This window comes from Pseudophryne corroboree, chromosome 8 (genome assembly GCF_028390025.1).
Source record: "Pseudophryne corroboree isolate aPseCor3 chromosome 8, aPseCor3.hap2, whole genome shotgun sequence".
NCBI lineage: Eukaryota > Metazoa > Chordata > Amphibia > Anura > Myobatrachidae > Pseudophryne > Pseudophryne corroboree.
The window spans coordinates 177239889-177261777 of NC_086451.1; the positions used below are offsets into that span (position 1 = coordinate 177239889).

Here is a 21889-nt window from a genome sequence, read left to right on the forward strand (position 1 = left end):
AGGGAGAATGGCTACCTCAATGGAGCAAATTAGGGCTGAAAACAGCCAAATGAATGCACATTTATCCCGCATTATAGATGAGCAACAGCGACATCAGCAGGCACTCGTTCAGATCATTCAACACAATCAAGTGGTGAATGAGGCCTTATCCAGGATTGTAGCCAGCCACACTGCTACAAACACTCAGCTGATTGCCAGTTTAAATAATTTGAGCAGCAATATTGCTATGATGGGAGCTCAGCAAGTTACCTCCAGCTCGGGGACCACGACCCCTGTTCAAACGCCAGTAACCTCCCCTGTCCGGCGTTCCTCAAGAGCACGTGCCAGTGAGCCAGCACCCAGCACACACAAGCGAAAAAAATAACACCAATCTTTTTGTGCAAATAAATACAAAAATTTGTTAAAAAAAAACATTCCTGTGTCCGTCTCCAAATTTTTTTAAGCTGGTCTGTATGTATGTAGTTATGTTTTTCAAGGGTAATGACTGTAAATGTTTTGTTAGCATCAACTAAGCACAATGGACACACCACTATAAACAACAAACAGTAAGTAACAGAACACACAATAGAAAGTAGAGCAAAGTGTTTAGTGAAGGATAATTACAGCATAATAAAACTTACCTGTAAAATATCGCAGGATCACTTCTTGACGTACCTGCCTCCCTACAATTGTACTCACACTGTCACCAGATGTATCTAACTCCTCTGCTTGCTGACTGCTTTCTCCCTCACCATGTGCCAGATGTTGACTTAAACACAGATTATGGAGAAAACAGCAGCAGAACACAATCCGAGTCACCTTTGAGGGACTATACAACAAAAGGCCACCAGATTTATCCAGACACCGAAAACGTGACTTCAGCACCCCAAAACATCTTTCTATCACATTCCGCGTAGCCTTATGTGCATGATTATAACTGTGTTCAGCAGGAGAATCAGGTTGGGACAATGGAGTAAGGAGCCAAGAGTAGCAGCCGTAACCCCCATCACCTGAAAAACATATATAGTCAACATTAGGACATATGTTAGATTATTCTATCACCTCCTCCAAAATCTAGGCTGTGGTTAAAAGACATACACACATAACATTTTCAACATACCCAACAGCCAGCCATCAGGCATTTGTCCCTCCTCAAATTTATCGAAGAGCGATGACTGACTGAGGATGAAGGAGTCATGGCAGGCACCAGGGTAACCTGCAACAACACTCATAATTTTTAAATTTGCATCACAGACCACCTGGACATTAGTTGATTGATCCATATGCCTATTAGTATATATATACTGGCGGCCCTTAGGTGATCTCAGCTGAACGTGTGTGCAATCTATGGCCCCCAGCACATTGGGCATGCCTGCAAGCTCATAGAAAGCTACCCTGACAGCACTCCACTCCGACTCCTCAGTAGGGAAGCAGATTGAGGCTTTAATGTGTGGCTCCAACACATCCAAAACCTGAGTGGACATTAAATAAGCTAAGGTGAGTGTCATGTTAGGTATTCTCTACAATACTGTGGTGTTTCAACTTACACAAGCAACACTTAGCCATAACCGCATATGTATTTTTAGACTCACCTGCATCAAAAATCTTGAAAAGGTGGGCTGTGAGATCCCAATGACGTCGCCTGCCACAGCCTGGAAGCTCCCAGTAGCCATAAAGTGTAACACAGCCAGGAGTTTGTGTAGGCCTGAGACAGAGCGAGAGCGTGCTGTCTCAGGGTCTATGCCCAGTTTGACAAGGTCATACAGGTGGAAAATGTTGTTTCTATTTAGGCGGAACATCTGTATGACCCTATCATCGGACAATGCATTTAAGTTTAAACGCCCTCTAAAAAAACGAGGCTGGCGCAGCCTCCGCGGTACCTGGACAACCTGTTGGCCATGTTCACTTACCTGGTCCTGATTCCTGGAAGCCTCATGGAGCAGTCTAACGTATCCCACAGCCAACAAAAAACCATTGCCACACACTACAGCCGCCATTTCAGAGTGAGAGTAGTTCAGAATGTGCCTGAAACACTTTTATAGGCCCAAAAAAACAGGTGTGAGTAATGGATAATTAAGTTCACATGTAAACGCGGTTTTCAAAGGCTGGCGCGTTTTTTTTTAGGAAAAAAATGCGAATCGTAATTTTTCGCGGCCGCGAAATCATTTTCGCGGCAGCAAATGCAATTACGAATGGTTAATAAATGACCGAGATTCATATCTAAACAGGCGTAATTTGACCGATGGTGTATTCATTCGTAATTTTGAACTTGGACTAGCAAAAAAATACGAATGACCTCATCACTGCCGTGATTAGTGTTTAGTAAATGACCGAGATGACACTTTGAAGAAAAAACGCCATCTCGGTCAAAATCGGGAGCTTAGTAAATATACCCCAGTGATTTTATAAAAACAGCTAGGAAGCACAATTTAGCAGTGTGTTGCAGAGAAAAAGAAATATGCTGGCAAAAAAATCCAATTGAGTGATTAAACAGCTCTTCATTTTCTGGCTTTATTTTTATGCTAACAAATTTGTTCTCTGAAAAGTGTCCACAAAGCCAAGTCTCTGATTAACACCTTTGTAGGGATGGTTTTTCACCTATTACTAAATTAAATTTGCTTCATTGGAAAGGCAGCAAGATGCATCCTCATTTCAATGTCTACTGAAATAATACGGGTTGACACCAGGAAACATTAACGCCACTGCATCCTTGCTGCTTTCTCATGTGGAAGTCTGTTTAATGTGAAAACAAGGTGATATCTAATTAGCACACAGGTAAGGAATTAAGAAAATCTTTATTTAAGGGTGAAGATGTTTCTCACAAAATCGTTGCCCCAATGCATCATTGAAATTCAAGCTGGAAAGATGATTTTAATATATCACTTGTACATTTTGTATTGCTCTTCTGGTGACAATGTAGTTTGTTTTTGTCAATTACCCTTTTAATAATAGGGTAAAGAAAATTAAGTGGATTTAAACAAATTAAAATGGTAAAAGTTATTGTACTTCAAGTAAAAATAAAAGAGCAAAAATATCAATCCCAGTTTTGATTACTTAAATTAACAAAAAAAATGCATATAGCAAAGGATAGTTTCAATCTGCCTACCTCTGGGTTATGGGCCCAGCATGCTTCCATTGCAGTACTCTGCTGCACATGTAAGTGCAAGAGATCCTGAAGCACTCACTCATCATGGGAAAGTACCAATGTGTTTCTTCGTTGGTTGATGGAAGAAACATTTTACAAAAACTCTCCAGATTATTGACTTTTTAAAGTTTTTCTAGGAAACGTTCTAGATGTATGCTTATTAGCCTTTGTCAGTAGGGACTTTTCGTGAAGTATCTCTGTGGCGCAATGGGTTAGTGTGTCCGGCTACTAACCAAAAGGTTGGTGGTTCAATCCCACCAAGGGACGTAATTGACTTTGTGATCAGATTTTGGTGATCTTTAAGTAGACAAGTCAAAATTTCAAACCCCCTGTTATGGTGTAGGGTACTTGGCCTTTTCTGATGTAATCAGAGTTAGATTTGATTCAGTGATTTAATAAAAACAGCTAGGAAGCACAATTTAGCAGTGGGTTGCAGAGAAAAAGAAATATGCTGGCAAAAAAAATCCAATTGAGTGATTAAACAGCTCTTCATTTTCTGGCTTTATTTTTATGCTAACAAATTTGTTCTCTGAAAAGTGTCCACAAAGCCAAGTCTCTGATTAACACCTTTGTAGGGATGGTTTTTCACCTATTACTAAATTAAACTTGCTTCATTGGAAAGGCAGCAAGATGCATCCTCATTTCAATGTCTACTGAAATAATACAGGTTGACACCAGGAAACATTAACGCCACTGCATCCTTGCTGCTTTCTCATGTAGAAGTCTGTTTAATGTGAAAACAAGGTGATATCTAATTAGCACACAGGTAAGGAATTAAGAAAATCTTTATTTAAGGGTGAAGATGTTTCTCACAAAATCGTTGACCCAATGCATCATTGAAATTCAAGCTGGAAAGATGATTTTAATATATCACTTGTACATTTTGTATTGCTCTTCTGGTGACAATGTAGTTTGTTTTTGTCAATTACCCTTTTAATAATAGGGTAAAGAAAATTAAGTGGATTTTTTAAAGAAAACTATACTGTCAATATACTATTAAAACAAATTAAAATGGTAAAAGTTATTGTACTTTAAGTAAAAATAAAAGAGCAAAAATATCAATCCCAGTTTTGATTACTTAAATTAACAAAAAAAAAATGCTTATAGCAAAGGATAGTTTCAATCTGCCTACCTCTGGGTTATGGGCCCAGTATGCTTCCATTGCAGTACTCTGCTGCACATGTAAGTGCAAGAGATCCTGAAGCACTCACTCATCATGGGAAAGTACCAATGTGTTTCTTCTTTGGTTGATGGAAGAAACATCTTACAAAAACTCTCCAGATTATTGACTTTTTAAAGTTTTTCTAGGAAACGTTTTAGATGAATGCTTATTAGCCTTTGTCAGTATGGACTTTTGCAAAGTGTCTCTGTGGCGCAATCAGTTAGTGTGTATGGCTATTAACCAAAAGGTTGGTGGTTCGATCCCACCCAGGGACGTAATTGACCTTGTTATCAGATTTTGGTGATCTTTAAGTAGACAAGTCAAAATATCAAACCCCCTCTTATGGTGTAGGGTACCTGGCCTTCTCTGATGTAATCAGAGTTAGATTTGATTCAGTGATTTTATAAAAACAGCTAGGAAGCACAATTTAGCAGTGGGTTGCAGAGAAAAAGAAATATGCTGGCAAAAAAATCCAATTGAGTGATTAAACAGCTCTTCATTTTCTGGCTTTATTTTTATGCTAACAAATTTGTTCTCTGAAAAGTGTCCACAAAGCCAAGTCTCTGATTAACACCTTTGTAAGGATGGTTTTTCACCTATTACTAAATTAAACTTGCTTCATTGGAAAGGCAGCAAGATGCATCCTCATTTCAATGTCTACTGAAATAATACAGGTTGACACCAGGAAACATTAACGCCACTGCATCCTTGCTGCTTTCTCATGTGGAAGTCTGTTTAATGTGAAAACAAGGTGATATCTAATTAGCACACAGGTAAGGAATTAAGAAAATCTTTATTTAAGGGTGAAAATGTTTCTCACAAAATCGTTGCCCCAATGCATCATTGAAATTCAAGCTGGAAAGATGATTTTAATATATCACTTGTACATTTTGTATTGCTCTTCTGGTGACAATGTAGTTTGTTTTTGTCAATTACCATTTTAATAATAGGGTAAAGAAAATTAAGTGGATTTTTAAAAGAAAACAATACTTTCAATATATTATTAAAACAAATTAAAATGGTAAAAGTTATTGTACTTTAATGAAAAATAAAAGAGCAAAAATATCAATCCCAGTTTTGGATTACTTTAATTAACAAAAAAAAATGCATATAGCAGAGGATAGTTTTAATCTGCCTACCTCTGGGTTATTGGCCCAGCATGCTTCCATTGCAGTACTCTGCTGCACATGTAAGTGCAAGAGATCCTGAAGCACTCACTCATCATGGGAAAGTACCAATGTGTTTCTTCGTTGGTGGATGGAAGAAACATCTTACAAAAACTCTCCAGATTATTGACTTTTTAAAGTTTTTCTAGGAAATGTTTTAGATGAATGCTTATTAGCCTTTGTCAGTATGTACTTTCGCAGAGTGTCTCTGTGGTGCAATCAGTTAGTGTGTACGGCTATAAACCAGAAGGTTGGTGGTTCAATCCCACCCAGGGATGTAATTGACCTTGTGATCAGATTTTGGTGATATTTAAGTAGACAAGTCAAAATTTCAAATCCCCTCTTATGGTGTAGGGTACCTGGCCTTCTCTGATGTAATCAGAGTTAGATTTGATTCAGTGATTTTATAAAAACAGCTAGGAAGCACAATTTAGCAGTGGGTTGCAGAGAAAAAGAAATATGCTGGCAAAAAAATCCAATTGAGTGATTAAACAGCTCTTCATTTTCTGGCTTTATTTTTATGCTAACAAATTTGTTCTCTGAAAAGTGTCCACAAAGCCAAGTCTCTGATGAACACCTTTGTAAGGATGGTTTTTCACCTATTACTAAATTAAACTTGCTTCATTGGAAAGGCAGCAAGATGCATCCTCATTTCAATGTCTACTGAAATAATACAGGTTGACACCAGGAAACATTAACGCCAATGCATCCTTGCTGCTTTCTCATGTGGAAGTCTGTTTAATGTGAAAACAAGGTGATATCTAAATAGCACACAGGTAAGGAATTAAGAAAATCTTTATTTAAGGGTGAAGATGTTTCTCACAAAATCGTTGCCCCAATGCATCATTGAAATTCAAGCTGGAAAGATGATTTTAATATATCACTTGTACATTTTGTATTGCTCTTCTGGTGACAATGTAGTTTGTTTTTGTCAATTACCATTTTAATAATAGGGTAAAGAAAATTAAGTGGATTTTTGAAAGAAAACAATACTGTCAATATACTATTAAAACAAATTAAAATGGTAAAAGTTATTGTACTTTAAGTAAACATAAAATAGCTAACATATCAATCCCAGTTTTGGATTACTTTAATTAACAAAAAAAATGCATATAGCAGAGGATAGTTTCAATCTGCCTACCTCTGGGTAATGGGCCCAGCATGCTTCCATTGCAGTACTCTGCTGCACATGTAAGTGCAAGAGATCCTGAAGCACTCATCTCATAATGGGAAAGTACCAATGTGTTTCTTCGTTGGTTGAGTTAAGAAAATTCTTACAAAAACTCTCCAGATTATTGACTTTTTAAAGTTTTTCTAGGAAACGTTCTAGATGAATGCTTATTAGCCTTTGTCAGTATGTACTTTTTGCAAAGTGTCTCTGTGGCGCAATCGGTTAGTGTGTCTGGCTACTAACCAAAAGGTTGGTGGTTCAATCCCACCCAGGGACATAATTGACCTTGTGATCAGGTTTTGGTGATATTTAAGTAGACAAGTCAAAATTTCAAACCCCCTCTTATGGTGTAGGGTACCTGGCCTTCTCTGATGTAATCAGAGTTAGATTTGATTCAGTGATTTTATAAAAACAGCTAGGAAGCACAATTTAGCAGTGGGTTGCAGAGAAAAAGAAATATGCTGGCAAAAAAAATCCAATTGAGTGATTAAACAGCTCTTCATTTTCTGGCTTTATTTTTATGCTAACAAATTTGTTCTCTGAAAAGTGTCCACAAAGCCAAGTCTCTGATGAACACCTTTGTAAGGATGGTTTTTCACCTATTACTAAATTAAACTTGCTTCATTGGAAAGGCAGCAAGATGCATCCTCATTTCAATGTCTACTGAAATAATACAGGTTGACACCAGGAAACATTAACGCCAATGCATCCTTGCTGCTTTCTCATGTGGAAGTCTGTTTAATGTGAAAACAAGGTGATATCTAATTAGCACACAGGTAAGGAATTAAGAAAATCTTTATTTAAGGGTGAAGATGTTTCTCACAAAATCGTTGCCCCAATGCATCATTGAAATTCAAGCTGGAAAGATGATTTTAATATATCACTTGTACATTTTGTATTGCTCTTCTGGTGACAATGTAGTTTGTTTTTGTCAATTACCATTTTAATAATAGGGTAAAGAAAATTAAGTGGATTTTTGAAAGAAAACAATACTGTCAATATACTATTAAAACAAATTAAAATGGTAAAAGTTATTGTACTTTAAGTAAAAATAAAAGAGCAAAAATATCAATCCCAGTTTTGATTACTTAAATTAACAAAAAAAATGCATATAGCAAAGGATAGTTTCAATCTGCCTACCTCTGGGTTATGGGCCCAGCATGCTTCCATTGCAGTACTCTGCTGCACATGTAAGTGCAAGAGATCCTGAAGCACTCACTCATCATAGGAAAGTACCAATGTGTTTCTTCGTTGGTTGATGGAAGAAACATCTTACAAAAACTCTCCAGATTATTGACTTTTTAAAGTTTTTCTAGGAAACGTTCTAGATGTATGCTTATTAGCCTTTGTCAGTACGTACTTTTTACAAAGTGTCTCTGTGGCGCAATCGGTTAGTGTGTCTGGTTGGTGGTTCAATCCCACCCAGGGACGTAATTGACCTTGTTATCAGATTTTGGTGATCTTTAAGTAGACAAGTCAAAATTTCAAACCCCCTGTTATGGTGTAGGGTACCTGGCCTTTTCTGATGTAATCAGAGTTAGATTTGATTCAGTGATTTAATAAAAACAGCTCTGAAGCACAATTTAGCAGTGGGTTGCAGAGAAAAAGAAATATGCTGGCAAAAAAAATCCAATTGAGTGATTAAACAGCTCTTCATTTTCTGGCTTTATTTTTATGCTAACAAATTTGTTCTCTGTAAAGTGTCCACAAAGCCAAGTCTCTGATTAACACCTTTGTAGGGATGGTTTTTCACCTATTACTAAATTAAACTTGCTTCATTGGAAAGGCAGCAAGATGCATCTTCATTTCAATGTCTACTGAAATAATACAGGTTGACACCAGGAAACATTACCGCCACTGCATCCTTGCTGCTTTCTCATGTAGAAGTCTGTTTAATGTGAAAACAAGGTGATATCTAATTAGCACACAGGTAAGGAATTAAGAAAATCTTTATTTAAGGGTGAAGATGTTTCTCACAAAATCGTTGCCCCAATGCATCATTGAAATTCAAGCTGGAAAGATGATTTTAATATATCACTTGTACATTTTGTATTGCTCTTCTGGTGACAATGTAGTTTGTTTTTGTCAATTACCATTTTAATAATAGGGTAAAGAAAATTAAGTGGATTTTTGAAAGAAAACAATACTGTCAATATACTATTAAAACAAATTAAAATGGTAAAAGTTATTGTACTTTAAGTAAAAATAAAAGAGCCAAAATATCAATCCCAGTTTTGGATTACTTTAATTAACAAAAAAAAATGCATATAGCAGAGGATAGTTTCAATCTGCTTACCTCTGGGTTATGTGCCCAGCATGCTTCCATTGCTGTACTCTGCTGCACATGTAAGTGCAGTAGATCCTGAAGCACTCACTCATCATGGGAAAGTACCAATGTGTTTCTTCGTTGGTTGATGGAAGAAACATCTTACAAAAACTCTCCAGATTATTGACTTTTTAAAGTTTTTCTAGGAAACGTTTTAGATGAATGCTTATTAGCCTTTGTCAGTATGGACTTTTGCAAAGTGTCTCTGTGGCGCAATCAGTTAGTGTGTATGGCTATTAACCAAAAGGTTGGTGGTTCAATCCCACCCAGGGACGTAATTGACCTTGTTATCAGATTTTGGTGATCTTTAAGTAGACAAGTCAAAATTTCAAACCCCCTCTTATGGTGTAGGGTACCTGGCCTTCTCTGATGTAATCAGAGTTAGATTTGATTCAGTGATTTTATAAAAACAGCTAGGAAGCACAATTTAGCAGTGGGTTGCAGAGAAAAAGAAATATGCTGGCAAAAAAATCCAATTGAGTGATTAAGCCATTTTCTAGCTTTATTTTTATGCTAACAAATTTGTTCTCTGAAAAGTGTCCACAAAGCCAAGTCTCTGATTAACACCTTTGTAAGGATGGTTTTTCACCTATTACTAAATTAAACTTGTTTCATTGGAAAGGAAGCAAGATGCATCCTCATTTCAATGTCTACTGAAATAATACAGGTTGACACCAGGAAACATTATCGCCACTGCATCCTTGCTGCTTTCTCATGTGGAAGTCTGTTTAATGTGAAAACAAGGTGATATCTAATTAGCACACAGGAAAGGAATTAAGAAAATCTTTATTTAAGGGTGAAGATGTTTCTCACAAAATCGTTGCCCCAATGCATCATTGAAATTCAAGCTGGAAAGATGATTTTAATATATCACTTGTACATTTTGTATTGCTCTTCTGGTGACAATGTAGTTTGTTTTTGTCAATTACCATTTTAATAATAGGGTAAAGAAAATTAAGTGGATTTTTTAAAGAAAATAATACTTTCAATATACTATTAAAACAAATTAAAATGGTAAAAGTTATTGTACTTTAATGAAAAATAAAAGAGCAAAAATATCAATCCCAGTTTTGGATTACTTTAATTAACAAAAAAATATGCATATAGCAGAGGATAGTTTTAATCTGCCTACCTCTGGGTTATGGGCCCAGCATGCTTCCATTGCAGTACTTTGCTGCACATGTAAGTGCAAGAGATCCTGAAGCACTCACTCATCATGGGAAAGTACCAATGTGTTTCTTCGTTGGTTGATTTAAGAAAATTCTTACAAAAACTCTCCAGATTATTGACTTTTTAAAGTTTTTCTAGGAAACGTTTTAGATGAATGCTTATTAGCCTTTGTCAGTATATACTTTTGCAAAGTGTCTCTGTGGCGCAATCAGTTAGTGTGAATGGCTATAAACCAAAAGGTTGGTGGTTCAATCCCACCCAGGGACGTAATTGACCTTGTGATCAGATTTTGGTGATCTTTAAGTAGACAAGTCAACATTTCAAACCCCCTCTTATGGTGTAGGGTACCTGGCCTTCTCTGATGTAATCAGAGTTAGATTTGATTCAGTGATTTTATAAAAACAGCTAGGAAGCACAATTTAGCAGTGGGTTGCAGAGAAAAAGAAATATGCTGGCAAAAAAATCCAATTGAGTGATTAAACAGCTCTTCATTTTCTGGCTTTATTTTTATGCTAACAAATTTGTTCTCTGAAAAGTGTCCACAAAGCCAAGTCTCTGATTAACACCTTTGTAAGGATGGTTTTTCACCTATTACTAAATTAAACTTGTTTCATTGGAAAGGCAGCAAGATGCATCCTCATTTCAATGTCTACTGAAATAATACAGGTTGACACCAGGAAACATTATCGCCACTGCATCCTTGCTGCTTTCTCATGTGGAAGTCTGTTTAATGTGAAAACAAGGTGATATCTAATTAGCACACAGGTAAGGAATTAAGAAAATCTTTATTTAAGGGTGAAGATGTTTCTCACAAAATCGTTGCCCCAATGCATCATTGAAATTCAAGCTGGAAAGATGATTTTAATATATCACTTGTACATTTTGTATTGCTCTTCTGGTGACAATGTAGTTTGTTTTTGTCAATTACCATTTTAATAATAGGGTAAAGAAAATTAAGTGGATTTTTTAAAGAAAATAATACTTTCAATATACTATTAAAACAAATTAAAATGGTAAAAGTTATTGTACTTTAATGAAAAATAAAAGAGCAAAAATATCAATCCCAGTTTTGGATTACTTTAATTAACAAAAAAATATGCATATAGCAGAGGATAGTTTTAATCTGCCTACCTCTGGGTTATGGGCCCAGTATGCTTCCATTGCAGTACTTTGCTGCACATGTAAGTGCAAGAGATCCTGAAGCACTCACTCATCATGGGAAAGTACCAATGTGTTTCTTCGTTGGTTGATGGAAGAAACATCTTACAAAAACTCTCCAGATTATTGACTTTTTAAAGTTTTTCTAGGAAACGTTCTAGATGTATGCTTATTAGCCTTTGTCAGTATGTACTTTTTGCAAAGTGTCTCTGTGGCGCAATCGGTTAGTGTGTCCGGCTACTAACCAAAAGGTTGGTGGTTCAATCCCACCCAGGGACGTAATTGACCTTGTTATCAGATTTTGGTGATCTTTAAGTAGACAAGTCAAAATTTCAAAACCCCTGTTATGGTGTAGGGTACCTGGCCTTTTCTGATGTAATCAGAGTTAGATTTGATTCAGTGATTTAATAAAAACAGCTAGGAAGCACAATTTAGCAGTGGGTTGCAGAGAAAAAGAAATATGCTGGCAAAAAAAATCCAATTGAGTGATTAAACAGCTCTTCATTTTCTGGCTTTATTTTTATGCTAACAAATTTGTTCTCTGAAAAGTGTCCACAAAGCCAAGTCTCTGATTAACACCTTTGTAGGGATGGTTTTTCACCTATTACTAAATTAAACTTGCTTCATTGGAAAGGCAGCAAGATGCATCTTCATTTCAATGTCTACTGAAATAATACAGGTTGACACCAGGAAACATTACCGCCACTGCATCCTTGCTGCTTTCTCATGTAGAAGTCTGTTTAATGTGAAAACAAGGTGATATCTAATTAGCACACAGGTAAGGAATTAAGAAAATCTTTATTTAAGGGTGAAGATGTTTCTCACAAAATCGTTGCCCCAATGCATCATTGAAATTCAAGCTGGAAAGATGATTTTAATATATCACTTGTACATTTTGTATTGCTCTTCTGGTGACAATGTAGTTTGTTTTTGTCAATTACCATTTTAATAATAGGGTAAAGAAAATTAAGTGGATTTTTGAAAGAAAACAATACTGTCAATATACTATTAAAACAAATTAAAATGGTAAAAGTTATTGTACTTTAAGTAAAAATAAAAGAGCCAAAATATCAATCCCAGTTTTGGATTACTTTAATTAACAAAAAAAAATGCATATAGCAGAGGATAGTTTCAATCTGCTTACCTCTGGGTTATGTGCCCAGCATGCTTCCATTGCTGTACTCTGCTGCACATGTAAGTGTAGTAGATCCTGAAGCACTCACTCATCATGGGAAAGTACTAATGTGTTTCTTCGTTGGTTGATGGAAGAAACATCTTACAAAAACTCTCCAGATTATTGACTTTTTAAAGTTTTTCTAGGAAACGTTTTAGATGAATGCTTATTAGCCTTTGTCAGTATGTACTTTTGCAAAGTGTCTCTGTGGTGCAATCAGTTAGTGTGAATGGCTATAAACCAAAAGGTTGGTGGTTCAATCCCACCCAGGGACGTAATTGACCTTGTGATCAGATTTTGGTGATCTTTAAGTAGACAAGTCAACATTTCAAACCCCCTCTTATGGTGTAGGGTACCTGGCCTTCTCTGATGTAATCAGAGTTAGATTTGATTCAGTGATTTTATAAAAACAGCTAGGAAGCACAATTTAGCAGTGGGTTGCAGAGAAAAAGAAATATGCTGGCAAAAAAATCTAATTGAGTGATTAAACAGCTCTTAATTTTCTGGCTTTATTTTTATGCTAACAAATTTGTTCTCTGAAAAGTGTCCACAAAGCCAAGTCTCTGATTAACACCTTTGTAGGGATGGTTTTTCACCTATTACTAAATTAAATTTGCTTCATTGGAAAGGCAGCAAGATGCATCCTCATTTCAATGTCTACTGAAATAATACAGGTTGACACCAGGAAACATTAACGCCACTGCATCCTTGCTGCTTTCTCATGTGGAAGTCTGTTTAATGTGAAAACAAGGTGATATCTAATTAGCACACAGGTAAGGAATTAAGAAAATCTTTATTTAAGGGTGAAGATGTTTCTCACAAAATCGTTGCCCCAATGCATCATTGAAATTCAAGCTGGAAAGATGATTTTAATATATCACTTGTACATTTTGTATTGCTCTTCTGGTGACAATGTAGTTTGTTTTTGTCAATTACCATTTTAATAATAGGGTAAAGAAAATTAAGTGGATTTTTGAAAGAAAACAATACTGTCAATATACTATTAAAACAAATTAAAATGGTAAAAGTTATTGTACTTTAAGTAAAAATAAAAGAGCAAAAATATCAATCCCAGTTTTGATTACTTAAATTAACAAAAAAAATGCATATAGCAAAGGATAGTTTCAATCTGCCTACCTCTGGGTTATGGGCCCAGCATGCTTCCATTGCAGTACTCTGCTGCACATGTAAGTGCAAGAGATCCTGAAGCACTCACTCATCATAGGAAAGTACCAATGTGTTTCTTCGTTGGTTGATGGAAGAAACATCTTACAAAAACTCTCCAGATTATTGACTTTTTAAAGTTTTTCTAGGAAACGTTCTAGATGTATGCTTATTAGCCTTTGTCAGTATGTACTTTTTGCAAAGTGTCTCTGTGGCGCAATCGGTTAGTGTGTCCGGCTACTAACCAAAAGGTTGGTGGTTCAATCCCACCCAGGGACGTAATTGACCTTGTTATCAGATTTTGGTGATCTTTAAGTAGACAAGTCAAAATTTCAAACCCCCTGTTATGGTGTAGGGTACCTTACCTTTTCTGATGTAATCAGAGTTAGATTTGATTCAGTGATTTAATAAAAACAGCTAGGAAGCACAATTTAGCAGTGGGTTGCAGAGAAAAAGAAATATGCTGGCAAAAAAAATACAATTGAGTGATTAAACAGCTCTTCATTTTCTGGCTTTATTTTTATGCTAACAAATTTGTTCTCTGAAAAGTGTCCACAAAGCCAAGTCTCTGATTAACACCTTTGTAGGGATGGTTTTTCACCTATTACTAAATTAAACTTGCTTCATTGGAAAGGCAGCAAGATGCATCTTCATTTCAATGTCTACTGAAATAATACAGGTTGACACCAGGAAACATTACCGCCACTGCATCCTTGCTGCTTTCTCATGTAGAAGTCTGTTTAATGTGAAAACAAGGTGATATCTAATTAGCACACAGGTAAGGAATTAAGAAAATCTTTATTTAAGGGTGAAGATGTTTCTCACAAAATCGTTGCCCCAATGCATCATTGAAATTCAAGCTGGAAAGATGATTTTAATATATCACTTGTACATTTTGTATTGCTCTTCTGGTGACAATGTAGTTTGTTTTTGTCAATTACCATTTTAATAATAGGGTAAAGAAAATTAAGTGGATTTTTGAAAGAAAACAATACTGTCAATATACTATTAAAACAAATTAAAATGGTAAAAGTTATTGTACTTTAAGTAAAAATAAAAGAGCCAAAATATCAATCCCAGTTTTGGATTACTTTAATTAACAAAAAAAATGCATATAGCAGAGGATAGTTTCAATCTGCTTACCTCTGGGTTATGTGCCCAGCATGCTTCCATTGCTGTACTCTGCTGCACATGTAAGTGCAGTAGATCCTGAAGCACTCACTCATCATGGGAAAGTACCAATGTGTTTCTTCGTTGGTTGATGGAAGAAACATCTTACAAAAACTCTCCAGATTATTGACTTTTTAAAGTTTTTCTAGGAAACGTTTTAGATGAATGCTTATTAGCCTTTGTCAGTATGTACTTTCGCAAAGTGTCTCTGTGGCGCAATCAGTTAGTGTGTATGGCTATTAACCAAAAAGTTGGTGGTTCAATCCTACCCAGGGATGTAATTGACCTTGTTATCAGATTTTGGTGATCTTTAAGTAGACAAGTCAAAATTTCAAACCCCCTCTTATGGTGTAGGGTACCTGGCCTTCTCTGATGTAATCAGAGTTAGATTTGATTCAGTGATTTTATAAAAACAGCTAGGAAGCACAATTTAGCAGTGGGTTGCAGAGAAAAAGAAATATGCTGGCAAAAAAAATCCAATTGAGTGATTAAACAGCTCTTCATTTTCTGGCTTTATTTTTATGCTAACAAATTTGTTCTCTGAAAAGTGTCCACAAAGCCAAGTCTCTGATTAACACCTTTGTAAGGATGGTTTTTCACCTATTACTAAATTAAACTTGCTTCATTGGAAAGGCAGCAAGATGCATCCTCATTTCAATGTCTACTGAAATAATACAGGTTGACACCAGGAAACATTATCGCCACTGCATCCTTGCTGCTTTCTCATGTGGAAGTCTGTTTAATGTGAAAACAAGGTGATATCTAATTAGCACACAGGTAAGGAATTAAGAAAATCTTTATTTAAGGGTGAAGATGTTTCTCACAAAATCGTTGCCCCAATGCATCATTGAAATTCAAGCTGGAAAGATGATTTTAATATATCACTTGTACATTTTGTATTGCTCTTCTGGTGACAATGTAGTTTGTTTTTGTCAATTACCATTTTAATAATAGGGTAAAGAAAATTAAGTGGATTTTTTAAAGAAAATAATACTTTCAATATACTATTAAAACAAATTAAAATGGTAAAAGTTATTGTACTTTAATGAAAAATAAAAGAGCAAAAATATCAATCCCAGTTTTGGATTACTTTAATTAACAAAAAAATATGCATATAGCAGAGGATAGTTTTAATCTGCCTACCTCTGGGTTATGGGCCCAGTATGCTTCCATTGCAGTACTTTGCTGCACATGTAAGTGCAAGAGATCCTGAAGCACTCACTCATCATGGGAAAGTACCAATGTGTTTCTTCGTTGGTTGATGGAAGAAACATCTTACAAAAACTCTCCAGATTATTGACTTTTTAAAGTTTTTCTAGGAAACGTTCTAGATGTATGCTTATTAGCCTTTGTCAGTATGTACTTTTTGCAAAGTGTCTCTGTGGCGCAATCGGTTAGTGTGTCCGGCTACTAACCAAAAGGTTGGTGGTTCAATCCCACCCAGTGACGTAATTGACCTTGTTATCAGATTTTGGTGATCTTTAAGTAGACAAGTCAAAATTTCAAAACCCCTGTTATGGTGTAGGGTACCTGGCCTTTTCTGATGTAATCAGAGTTAGATTTGATTCAGTGATTTAATAAAAACAGCTAGGAAGCACAATTTAGCAGTGGGTTGCAGAGAAAAAGAAATATGCTGGCAAAAAAAATCCAATTGAGTGATTAAACAGCTCTTCATTTTCTGGCTTTATTTTTATGCTAACAAATTTGTTCTCTGAAAAGTGTCCACAAAGCCAAGTCTCTGATTAACACCTTTGTAGGGATGGTTTTTCACCTATTACTAAATTAAACTTGCTTCATTGGAAAGGCAGCAAGATGCATCTTCATTTCAATGTCTACTGAAATAATACAGGTTGACACCAGGAAACATTACCGCCACTGCATCCTTGCTGCTTTCTCATGTAGAAGTCTGTTTAATGTGAAAACAAGGTGATATCTAATTAGCACACAGGTAAGGAATTAAGAAAATCTTTATTTAAGGGTGAAGATGTTTCTCACAAAATCGTTGCCCCAATGCATCATTGAAATTCAAGCTGGAAAGATGATTTTAATATATCACTTGTACATTTTGTATTGCTCTTCTGGTGACAATGTAGTTTGTTTTTGTCAATTACCATTTTAATAATAGGGTAAAGAAAATTAAGTGGATTTTTGAAAGAAAACAATACTGTCAATATACTATTAAAACAAATTAAAATGGTAAAAGTTATTGTACTTTAAGTAAAAATAAAAGAGCCAAAATATCAATCCCAGTTTTGGATTACTTTAATTAACAAAAAAAAATGCATATAGCAGAGGATAGTTTCAATCTGCTTACCTCTGGGTTATGTGCCCAGCATGCTTCCATTGCTGTACTCTGCTGCACATGTAAGTGTAGTAGATCCTGAAGCACTCACTCATCATGGGAAAGTACTAATGTGTTTCTTCGTTGGTTGATGGAAGAAACATCTTACAAAAACTCTCCAGATTATTGACTTTTTAAAGTTTTTCTAGGAAACGTTTTAGATGAATGCTTATTAGCCTTTGTCAGTATGTACTTTTGCAAAGTGTCTCTGTGGTGCAATCAGTTAGTGTGAATGGCTATAAACCAAAAGGTTGGTGGTTCAATCCCACCCAGGGACGTAATTGACCTTGTGATCAGATTTTGGTGATCTTTAAGTAGACAAGTCAACATTTCAAACCCCCTCTTATGGTGTAGGGTACCTGGCCTTCTCTGATGTAATCAGAGTTAGATTTGATTCAGTGATTTTATAAAAACAGCTAGGAAGCACAATTTAGCAGTGGGTTGCAGAGAAAAAGAAATATGCTGGCAAAAAAATCTAATTGAGTGATTAAACAGCTCTTAATTTTCTGGCTTTATTTTTATGCTAACAAATTTGTTCTCTGAAAAGTGTCCACAAAGCCAAGTCTCTGATTAACACCTTTGTAGGGATGGTTTTTCACCTATTACTAAATTAAATTTGCTTCATTGGAAAGGCAGCAAGATGCATCCTCATTTCAATGTCTACTGAAATAATACAGGTTGACACCAGGAAACATTAACGCCACTGCATCCTTGCTGCTTTCTCATGTGGAAGTCTGTTTAATGTGAAAACAAGGTGATATCTAATTAGCACACAGGTAAGGAATTAAGAAAATCTTTATTTAAGGGTGAAGATGTTTCTCACAAAATCGTTGCCCCAATGCATCATTGAAATTCAAGCTGGAAAGATGATTTTAATATATCACTTGTACATTTTGTATTGCTCTTCTGGTGACAATGTAGTTTGTTTTTGTCAATTACCATTTTAATAATAGGGTAAAGAAAATTAAGTGGATTTTTGAAAGAAAACAATACTGTCAATATACTATTAAAACAAATTAAAATGGTAAAAGTTATTGTACTTTAAGTAAAAATAAAAGAGCAAAAATATCAATCCCAGTTTTGATTACTTAAATTAACAAAAAAAATGCATATAGCAAAGGATAGTTTCAATCTGCCTACCTCTGGGTTATGGGCCCAGCATGCTTCCATTGCAGTACTCTGCTGCACATGTAAGTGCAAGAGATCCTGAAGCACTCACTCATCATAGGAAAGTACCAATGTGTTTCTTCGTTGGTTGATGGAAGAAACATCTTACAAAAACTCTCCAGATTATTGACTTTTTAAAGTTTTTCTAGGAAACGTTCTAGATGTATGCTTATTAGCCTTTGTCAGTATGTACTTTTTGCAAAGTGTCTCTGTGGCGCAATCGGTTAGTGTGTCCGGCTACTAACCAAAAGGTTGGTGGTTCAATCCCACCCAGGGACGTAATTGACCTTGTTATCAGATTTTGGTGATCTTTAAGTAGACAAGTCAAAATTTCAAACCTTCTGTTATGGTGTAGGGTACCTTACCTTTTCTGATGTAATCAGAGTTAGATTTGATTCAGTGATTTAATAAAAACAGCTAGGAAGCACAATTTAGCAGTGGGTTGCAGAGAAAAAGAAATATGCTGGCAAAAAAAATACAATTGAGTGATTAAACAGCTCTTCATTTTCTGGCTTTATTTTTATGCTAACAAATTTGTTCTCTGAAAAGTGTCCACAAAGCCAAGTCTCTGATTAACACCTTTGTAGGGATGGTTTTTCACCTATTACTAAATTAAACTTGCTTCATTGGAAAGGCAGCAAGATGCATCTTCATTTCAATGTCTACTGAAATAATACAGGTTGACACCAGGAAACATTACCGCCACTGCATCCTTGCTGCTTTCTCATGTAGAAGTCTGTTTAATGTGAAAACAAGGTGATATCTAATTAGCACACAGGTAAGGAATTAAGAAAATCTTTATTTAAGGGTGAAGATGTTTCTCACAAAATCGTTGCCCCAATGCATCATTGAAATTCAAGCTGGAAAGATGATTTTAATATATCACTTGTACATTTTGTATTGCTCTTCTGGTGACAATGTAGTTTGTTTTTGTCAATTACCATTTTAATAATAGGGTAAAGAAAATTAAGTGGATTTTTGAAAGAAAACAATACTGTCAATATACTATTAAAACAAATTAAAATGGTAAAAGTTATTGTACTTTAAGTAAAAATAAAAGAGCAAAAATATCAATCCCAGTTTTGATTACTTAAATTAACAAAAAAATGCATATAGCAAAGGATAGTTTCAATCTGCCTACCTCTGGGTTATGGGCCCAGCATGCTTCCATTGCAGTACTCTGCTGCACATGTAAGTGCAAGAGATCCTGAAGCACTCACTCATCATAGGAAAGTACCAATGTGTTTCTTCGTTGGTTGATGGAAGAAACATCTTACAAAAACTCTCCAGATTATTGACTTTTTAAAGTTTTTCTAGGAAACGTTCTAGATGTATGCTTATTAGCCTTTGTCAGTATGTACTTTTTGCAAAGTGTCTCTGTGGCGCAATCGGTTAGTGTGTCCGGCTACTAACCAAAAGGTTGGTGGTTCAATCCCACCCAGGGACGTAATTGACCTTGTTATCAGATTTTGGTGATCTTTAAGTAGACAAGTCAAAATTTCAAACCCCCTGTTATGGTGTAGGGTACCTTACCTTTTCTGATGTAATCAGAGTTAGATTTGATTCAGTGATTTAATAAAAACAGCTAGGAAGCACAATTTAGCAGTGGGTTGCAGAGAAAAAGAAATATGCTGGCAAAAAAAATACAATTGAGTGATTAAACAGCTCTTCATTTTCTGGCTTTATTTTTATGCTAACAAATTTGTTCTCTGAAAAGTGTCCACAAAGCCAAGTCTCTGATTAACACCTTTGTAGGGATGGTTTTTCACCTATTACTAAATTAAACTTGCTTCATTGGAAAGGCAGCAAGATGCATCTTCATTTCAATGTCTACTGAAATAATACAGGTTGACACCAGGAAACATTACCGCCACTGCATCCTTGCTGCTTTCTCATGTAGAAGTCTGTTTAATGTGAAAACAAGGTGATATCTAATTAGCACACAGGTAAGGAATTAAGAAAATCTTTATTTAAGGGTGAAGATGTTTCTCACAAAATCGTTGCCCCAATGCATCATTGAAATTCAAGCTGGAAAGATGATTTTAATATATCACTTGTACATTTTGTATTGCTCTTCTGGTGACAATGTAGTTTGTTTTTGTCAATTACCATTTTAATAATAGGGTAAAGAAAATTAAGTGGATTTTTGAAAGAAAACAATACTGTCAATATACTATTAAAACAAATTAAAATGGTAAAAGTTATTGTACTTTAAGTAAAAATAAAAGAGCCAAAATATCAATCCCAGTTTTGGATTACTTTAATTAACAAAAAAAATGCATATAGCAGAGGATAGTTTCAATCTGCTTACCTCTGGGTTATGTGCCCAGCATGCTTCCATTGCTGTACTCTGCTGCACATGTAAGTGCAGTAGATCCTGAAGCACTCACTCATCATGGGAAAGTACCAATGTGTTTCTTCGTTGGTTGATGGAAGAAACATCTTACAAAAACTCTCCAGATTATTGACTTTTTAAAGTTTTTCTAGGAAACGTTTTAGATGAATGCTTATTAGCCTTTGTCAGTATGTACTTTCGCAAAGTGTCTCTGTGGCGCAATCAGTTAGTGTGTATGGCTATTAACCAAAAAGTTGGTGGTTCAATCCTACCCAGGGATGTAATTGACCTTGTTATCAGATTTTGGTGATCTTTAAGTAGACAAGTCAAAATTTCAAACCCCCTCTTATGGTGTAGGGTACCTGGCCTTCTCTGATGTAATCAGAGTTAGATTTGATTCAGTGATTTTATAAAAACAGCTAGGAAGCACAATTTAGCAGTGGGTTGCAGAGAAAAAGAAATATGCTGGCAAAAAAAATCCAATTGAGTGATTAAACAGCTCTTCATTTTCTGGCTTTATTTTTATGCTAACAAATTTGTTCTCTGAAAAGTGTCCACAAAGCCAAGTCTCTGATTAACACCTTTGTAAGGATGGTTTTTCACCTATTACTAAATTAAACTTGCTTCATTGGAAAGGCAGCAAGATGCATCCTCATTTCAATGTCTACTGAAATAATACAGGTTGACACCAGGAAACATTATCGCCACTGCATCCTTGCTGCTTTCTCATGTGGAAGTCTGTTTAATGTGAAAACAAGGTGATATCTAATTAGCACACAGGTAAGGAATTAAGAAAATCTTTATTTAAGGGTGAAGATGTTTCTCACAAAATCGTTGCCCCAATGCATCATTGAAATTCAAGCTGGAAAGATGATTTTAATATATCACTTGTACATTTTGTATTGCTCTTCTGGTGACAATGTAGTTTGTTTTTGTCAATTACCATTTTAATAATAGGGTAAAGAAAATTAAGTGGATTTTTTAAAGAAAATAATACTTTCAATATACTATTAAAACAAATTAAAATGGTAAAAGTTATTGTACTTTAATGAAAAATAAAAGAGCAAAAATATCAATCCCAGTTTTGGATTACTTTAATTAACAAAAAAATATGCATATAGCAGAGGATAGTTTTAATCTGCCTACCTCTGGGTTATGGGCCCAGCATGCTTCCATTGCAGTACTTTGCTGCACATGTAAGTGCAAGAGATCCTGAAGCACTCACTCATCATAGGAAAGTACCAATGTGTTTCTTCGTTGG

General features: G+C 35.5%; 5 non-coding genes across 5 annotated transcripts; all 5 read left to right on the plus strand.

Annotated features, from left to right (window-relative positions):
- The first annotated feature begins 6826 nt into the window (after positions 1-6826).
- TRNAS-ACU (transfer RNA serine (anticodon ACU)) lies at positions 6827-6900 on the plus strand. Its single transcript has one exon. It is a non-coding gene; the product is annotated as a tRNA-Ser (tRNA).
- Positions 6901-11482: 4582 nt separating this feature from the next.
- TRNAS-ACU (transfer RNA serine (anticodon ACU)) lies at positions 11483-11556 on the plus strand. The gene has a single exon. It is a non-coding gene; the product is annotated as a tRNA-Ser (tRNA).
- Positions 11557-13820: 2264 nt separating this feature from the next.
- Positions 13821-13894, plus strand: TRNAS-ACU (transfer RNA serine (anticodon ACU)). Its single transcript has one exon. It is a non-coding gene; the product is annotated as a tRNA-Ser (tRNA).
- A 4604-nt stretch (positions 13895-18498) lies between these two features.
- On the plus strand, positions 18499-18572 carry TRNAS-ACU (transfer RNA serine (anticodon ACU)). Its single transcript has one exon. It is a non-coding gene; the product is annotated as a tRNA-Ser (tRNA).
- A 1094-nt stretch (positions 18573-19666) lies between these two features.
- On the plus strand, positions 19667-19740 carry TRNAS-ACU (transfer RNA serine (anticodon ACU)). The gene has a single exon. It is a non-coding gene; the product is annotated as a tRNA-Ser (tRNA).
- Positions 19741-21889: the final 2149 nt, after the last annotated feature.